Here is a 6,744-nt window from a genome sequence, read left to right as displayed (position 1 = left end):
TCATACTCACAGTTTTGGTTTTGCAGGTCATAGATCTGGGCTTGGAGGCGCTCGATTTTCTCACGAAGCTTGAAGATGGCCTCCCCAATGTCCTTGGCGTCCAGCTTGTGGTTGTTGGTGAACTCCGTGATCATTATGTGATTGGAGTCGAGCCCACGCTCCACCATCTCCTGACACTTGAAAACTTGTTGCTCCAAGGCCTCGAGCCTTGTCTCCGTGCTTCCGGTCCTCCTTGGTCCCTCAACATCGCGGATGTGCAACAACCCCTCATGCATCTCAATGGTTTGAGGGTGTTGCAGCACCTCCACGAGGTAGGGGTTGATGACCTTCTCGAAGAACTTGTCCTTGGGGGCACTCGAAGACGACATGGCGACCTAGATCCGTCAGCAAACAGCTCAAAACAAAGACAAGAGATATTTGCGTGATACGATAGTCAGAACCTTTGGGAGATTATATAGTGAATTTTTACCGACCAAAAGAAGTATCATGCAAGAAGACGGAGTCCGGAGAGCACACGAGGTGCCCACGGGGCAGGGGGCATGCCCAGGGGGTAGGGCACGCCCTCCACCCTCGTGGAAGCCCCGTGTCCTTTCCGGTCTGCTTCTTATTTTCCTATTTTTTTATATTCCAAAACAGAGAAATATTGCCATTATAACTGTTTTGGAGTCGGTTTACTTACCGTACCACGTACCTATTCCTTTTCGGAGTCTGAAACATTCCGGAAAGTGTCCCTTATGTATTCCTCCGGGGTTACGGTTTCAATAATATTGGTTTCAACATTTATGGGATTACCTGAGATATAATGTTTGATTCTTTGACCGTTCACCACCTTCGGATTTGTGCCTTCGAAGTTGTTGATTTTTATGGCACCAGAACATAGACCTCCTCGATGACGTAAGGACCTTACCATTTAGAGAGAAGTTTGCCTGCAAAAAATCTTAAATGATAGTTGTATAGCAATACATAATCACCTACATTAAACTCACGCTTTTGTATCCTTTTTTCATGCCATCTTTTATCTTTTTCTTTAAACAGCTTAGCATTTTCATAAGCCTGGGTTCTCCATTCATCAAGTGAGCTAATGTCAAAAAGCCTCTTCTCACCGGCAAGTTTGAAGTCATAGTTGATCTCTTTAATAACCCAATATGCCTTATGTTCTAATTCAAGAGGTAGGTGACATGCTTTACCATAAACCATTTTATACGGAGACATACCCATAGGATTTTTGTATGCAGTTCTATAAGCCCATTCAAGTTTCTTGGACCAATTATTTCTAGATCTATTAAAAGTCTTTTGCAAAATTAATTTAAGCTCTCTATTGCTAAGTTCTACTTGACCACTAGACTGCGGGTGATATGGAGATGCAATTCTATGATTAACATCATACTTAGCAAGCATTTTACGAAAGGTACCATGAATAAAATGTGAACCACCATCAGTCATTAAGTATCTAGGGACTCCAAACCTCGGAAAAATAACTTCTTTATGCATCTTAATAGAGGTGTTATGATCAGCACTACTAGTTGGAATAGCTTCTACCCACTAAGTAACGTAATCAATAGCAACTAAAATATGTGTATACCCATTAGAGGAAGGAAAATGTCCCATATAATCAAAGCCCCAAACATCAAATGGTTCAACAACAAGTGAATAATTCATAGACATTTCTTGACATCTACTAATATTACCAATTCTTTGACATTCATCACAAGATAAGACAAACTTACGGGCATCCTTGAAGAGAGTAGGCCAATAAAAACTGGATTGCAATACCTTGTGTGCAGTTCTATCTCCAGCATGGTGTCCTCCATAAGCTTCAGAGTGACACTTGCGTAGGATCTGTTCATGTTCATGCTCAGGTATACAACGTCTAATAACACCACCTACTCCTTCTTTATAAAGGTGTGGGTCATCCCAGAAGTAATGTCTTAGATCATAGAATTTTTTTTCTTTTTGAAGGTATGTGAAACTAGGTGGTATGAACTTAGCAACAATATAATTAGCATAATCAGCATACCATGGAGTAGTACGAGAAGCATTTATGATAGCTAATTGTTCATCTCGAAAGCTATCATTAATAGGTAGTGGGTCACCAAGAACATTTTCTAACCTAGACAAGTTGTCTGCAACGGGATTCTCAGCTCCCTTTCTATCTATAATATGCAAATCAAATTCTTGTAGCAGGAGAACCCATCTAATAATTCTAGGTTTAGCATCTTTATTTTCCATAAGATATTTAATAGCAGCATGATTAGTGTGAATAGTTACTTTAGAATCAACAATATAAGGTCTGAACTTATCACAAGCAAATACAACTGCTAAGAATTCCTTTTCAGTAGTAGCATAATTTCTCTGGGCATTGTCTAGAATTTTACTAGCATATTGAATAACATTTAATTTCTTATCAACTCTTTGTCCTAGAACAGCCCCTACAACATAATCACTAGCATCACACATGATTTCAAAGGGTAAATTCCAATTAGGTGGCTGAACAATAGGTGCAGAAATCAAGGCTTTCTTAAGTATTTCAAATGCTTCTAGACAATCATCATCAAAGACAAAAGGAATATCTTTTTGTAATAGGTTAGTCAGAGGCCAGGAATTTTTTAGAAGTCCTTAATGATCCTATAAAAACCGGTATGACCAAGGAAACTTCTTATACCTTTGATGTCCTTGGGACACGACATCTTTTCAATAGCATCAACTTTTGCTTTGACAACTTCAATACCTCTTTCAGAAATTTTATGCCCCAAGACAATACCTTCATTAACCATAAAGTGGCACTTCTCCCAATTCAAGACAAGGTTAGTTTCTTCACATCTCTGCAAAACTCGATCAAGGTTGCTCAAGCAATCATCAAAAGAGGATCCATAAACAGAGAAATCATCCATGAAATCTTCACAGATCTTTTCACAAAAGTCATAGAATATAGCCATCATGCATCTTTGAAAGGTAGCAGGTGCATTACATAAACGAAAAGGCATACGTCTATAAGAAGAGGTACCGAAAGGGCAAGTAAAAGTAGTCTTTTCTTGATCATCAGCTGACACAGGTATTTGAGAGAAACCAGAGTAACCATCTAGAAAGCAAAAATGTGTATGTTTGGATAATATTTCTAGCATTTGATCAATGAAAGGCCAAGGGCAATGATCTTTTTTAGTAGCTTTATTTAATTTGTGGAAATCAATTACCATCCTATAACCTGTAATAATTCTTTGCGGAATCAATTCATCTTTATCATTAGGAACGACAGTAATACCTCCCTTCTTAGGGACGCAATGGACGGGGCTTACCCACTGACTATCAGCAACGGGATAAATTATACCTGCTTCAAGGAGCTTTAATATTTCCTTTCTTACCACCTCTTTCATCTTAGGATTTAGCCGTCGTTGGTGATCTATAACTGGTTTGGCATCTTTCTCCAAATTTATTTTGTGTTGACATAGAGTGGGACTAATGCCCTTAAGATCATCAAGAGTATATCCAATAGCAGCACGATGCTTCTTCAGAGTTTTCAATAATCTCTCTTCTTCATGCTCTGAAAGGTTAGCACTAATAATAGGATATATCTTCTTTTCATCAAGATAAGCATATTTAAGAGTATCAGGCAATGGTTTAAGCTCAAACATGGGATCACCCTTGGGTGGAGGAGGATCCCCTAGGATTTCAACAGGCAAGTTCTGTTCCAGAATAGGTCCCTGCTTAAAGAATACCTCATCTATTTCCCTTCTTTCATTCATGAACATATCATTTTCATGGTCTAGCAAATATTGTTCTAAAGGATCAGTGGGGGGGGGGGCACGACAATAGAAGCAAGACCAATAATTTCATATTTACTAGGCAATTCTTTATCATGAGGTTGTCTATGAAATTTAGCAAAATTAAACTCATGAGACATATCCCCTAAACCAACAGAAACAATATCCTTATTGTAGTCTATCTTAGCATTAACAGTATTCAAGAAGGGTCTACCAAATATAATGGGACAAAAGTCATCTTGTGGGGAACAGAGAACAAGAAAATCACCAGGGTATTTAACTTTCCCACACAAGACTTCAACATCTCTAACAACCCCAATCAGTGAAATAGTATCTGTATTGGCAAGTTTAATGGTAACATCGATATCTTCTATCTCAGCAGGTGCAATATCATGCATAATTTCTTCGTATAAGGAATGAGGTATTGCACTTGCACTAACACCCATATCACATAAGCCACGATAACAATGATCTCCTATTTTAACAGAAATAATAGGCATGCCTACAACAGGTGTATGTTTATTTTTAGCATCAGGTCTAGCGATTCTAGCAACTTCATTGCAGAAGTAAATAACATGCCCATCAATATTATCGGCCAAGAGATCTTTAACCATAGAAATCTTAGGTTCAACTTTAATTTGCTCAGGGGGTTTAGTTGTCTTAATATTACTTTTGTTAACCATAGTTGAAGCTTTAGCATGATTCTTTATTCTAACAGGGAAAGGTGGTTTCTCAATATAAGCAGCAGGAACAACAGGATCATCATAAGTGATAGTCTTTTCTTCAACTTTAATAGGTGCAGCTGTTTTTACTTCAATGGGAGGATTATATTTAAACCACTTCTCCTTAGGGAGATCAACATGTGTAGCAAAGGATTCACAAAAAGAAGCTACTATCTCAGAGTCAAGTCCATATTTAGTGCTAAATTGACAGAAAACATCGGTATCCATAAAAGATTTAACACAATCAAACTTAGATGTTATACCTGACTCCTTACCTTTGTCGAGGTCCCAATCTTCAGAGTTGCGTTTAATTATTTCCAATAAATCCCATTTGAATTCGATAGTCTTCATCATAAAAGATCCAGTACAAGAAGTATCGAGCATGGAGCGATTACTGAGAGAAAGCCGAGCATAATTTTTTTGAATAATCATTTCTCTTGAGAGCTCATGATTGGGGCATGAATATAACATTGACTTAAGCCTCCCCCAAGCTTGAGTGATGCTTTCTCCTTCGCGAGGCCAAAAATTATATATATATAATTGCGATCACGATGAACAAGATGCATAGGATAAAACTTCTGATGAAATTCCAATTTCAATCGCTTGTAGTCCCATGGTCCCATATCATCACACAGCCTATACCATGTCAATGCCTCTCCCTTCAAAGATAAAGGGAAGACCTTCTTATTGATAACATCATCGGGCATACCTGCAAGCTTAAATAATCCAAAAACTTCATCCACATAGATTAAGTGTAAATCAGGATGCAGTGTTCCATCTCCTGCAAAAGGATTAGCTAGCAGTTTCTCTATCATAACCGAGGGAATTTCAAAGTAAACATTTTCAGTAGGTTTAGTAGGTTGATGAGCAACTCTTTGCTCTACTGGTCGGGGTGAAGATACCCCAAATAATCCCCTCAAAGGATTATGTTCCATAGTAACAAGTGACAGTAAATTTCAGCACACTATATAAAATTTTCCTTACCAAATTCCACCTACCAAAGGCGCTTCACTCCCCGGCAACGACGACAGAAAAGAGTCTTGATGACCCACAAGTGTAGGGGATCTATCGTAGCCTTTTCAATAAGTAAGAGTGTTGAACCTAACGAGGAGCAGAAGGAAATGATAAGAAGTTTTCAGTAAGGTATTCTCTGCAAGCACTGAAATTATCGGTAACAGATAGTTTTGTGATAAGGTAATTTGTAACGAGTAGCAAGTAATAAAAGTAAATAAGGTGCAGCAAGATGGCCCAATCCCTTTTGTAGCAAAGGACAAGCCTGGACAAACTCTTATAAGAAGGAAATCGCTCCCGAGGACACATGGGAATTATCGTCAAGCTAGTTTTCATCACGTTCATATGATTCGCATTCGGTACTTTGATAATCTGATACGTGGGTTGACCGGTGCTTGGGTGCTATCCTTACTTGGACAAGCATCCCACTTATGATTAACCCCCATTGAAAGCATCCACAACTACAACATAAGTATTAATTTAAACCTAACCATAGCATGAAACATATGGATCCAAATTAGCCCCTTATGAAGCAACACATAAACTAGGGTTTAAGCTTCTGTCAGTCTAGCAACCCATCATCTACTTATTACTTCCCAATGCCTCCCTCTAGGCCCAAACAATGGTGAAGTCTCATGTAGTCGACATTCACATGACACCACTAGAGGGATGAAAACATACATTTCATCAAAATATTGAACGAATACCAAATTCACATGACTACTTATAGCAAGACTTCTCCCATGTCCTCAGGAACAAACATAACTACTCACAAAGCATATTCATGTTCATAATCAGAGGGGTATTAATATGCATAATGGATCTGAACATATGATCTTCCACCAAGTAAACCAACTAGCATCAACTACAAGGAGTAATCAACACTACTAGCAACCCACAGGTACCAATCTAAGGTTTGGATACAAGAGATGAACGAGGGTTTGAGATTAGATGGTGGTGGTGAAGATGTTTATGGATATTGACCCGATGAGAGGGTCGTTGGTGATGACGATGGTGATGATTTCCCCCTCCCAGAGGGAAGTTTCCCCGGCAGAACAGCTCTGCCGGAGCCCTAGATTGGTTCCGCCAAGGTTCCGCCTCGTGGCGGCGGAGTTTCTTCCCCAAAGCTTGCTTATTATTTTTTCTCAGACGAAAGACCTCATATAGCATAAGATGGGCATCAGAGGGCCACCAGGGGGCCCACAAGGTAGGGGGGCGCACCCAGGGGGGTAGGGCGCGCCCCTACCCTCGTG

This window comes from Triticum urartu, chromosome 4A, assembly GCF_056163025.1.
Source record: "Triticum urartu cultivar PI428250 chromosome 4A, HENAU_Tu73, whole genome shotgun sequence".
Classification (NCBI taxonomy): domain Eukaryota; kingdom Viridiplantae; phylum Streptophyta; class Magnoliopsida; order Poales; family Poaceae; genus Triticum; species Triticum urartu.
Note: the sequence above shows the minus strand (reverse complement) of the source record.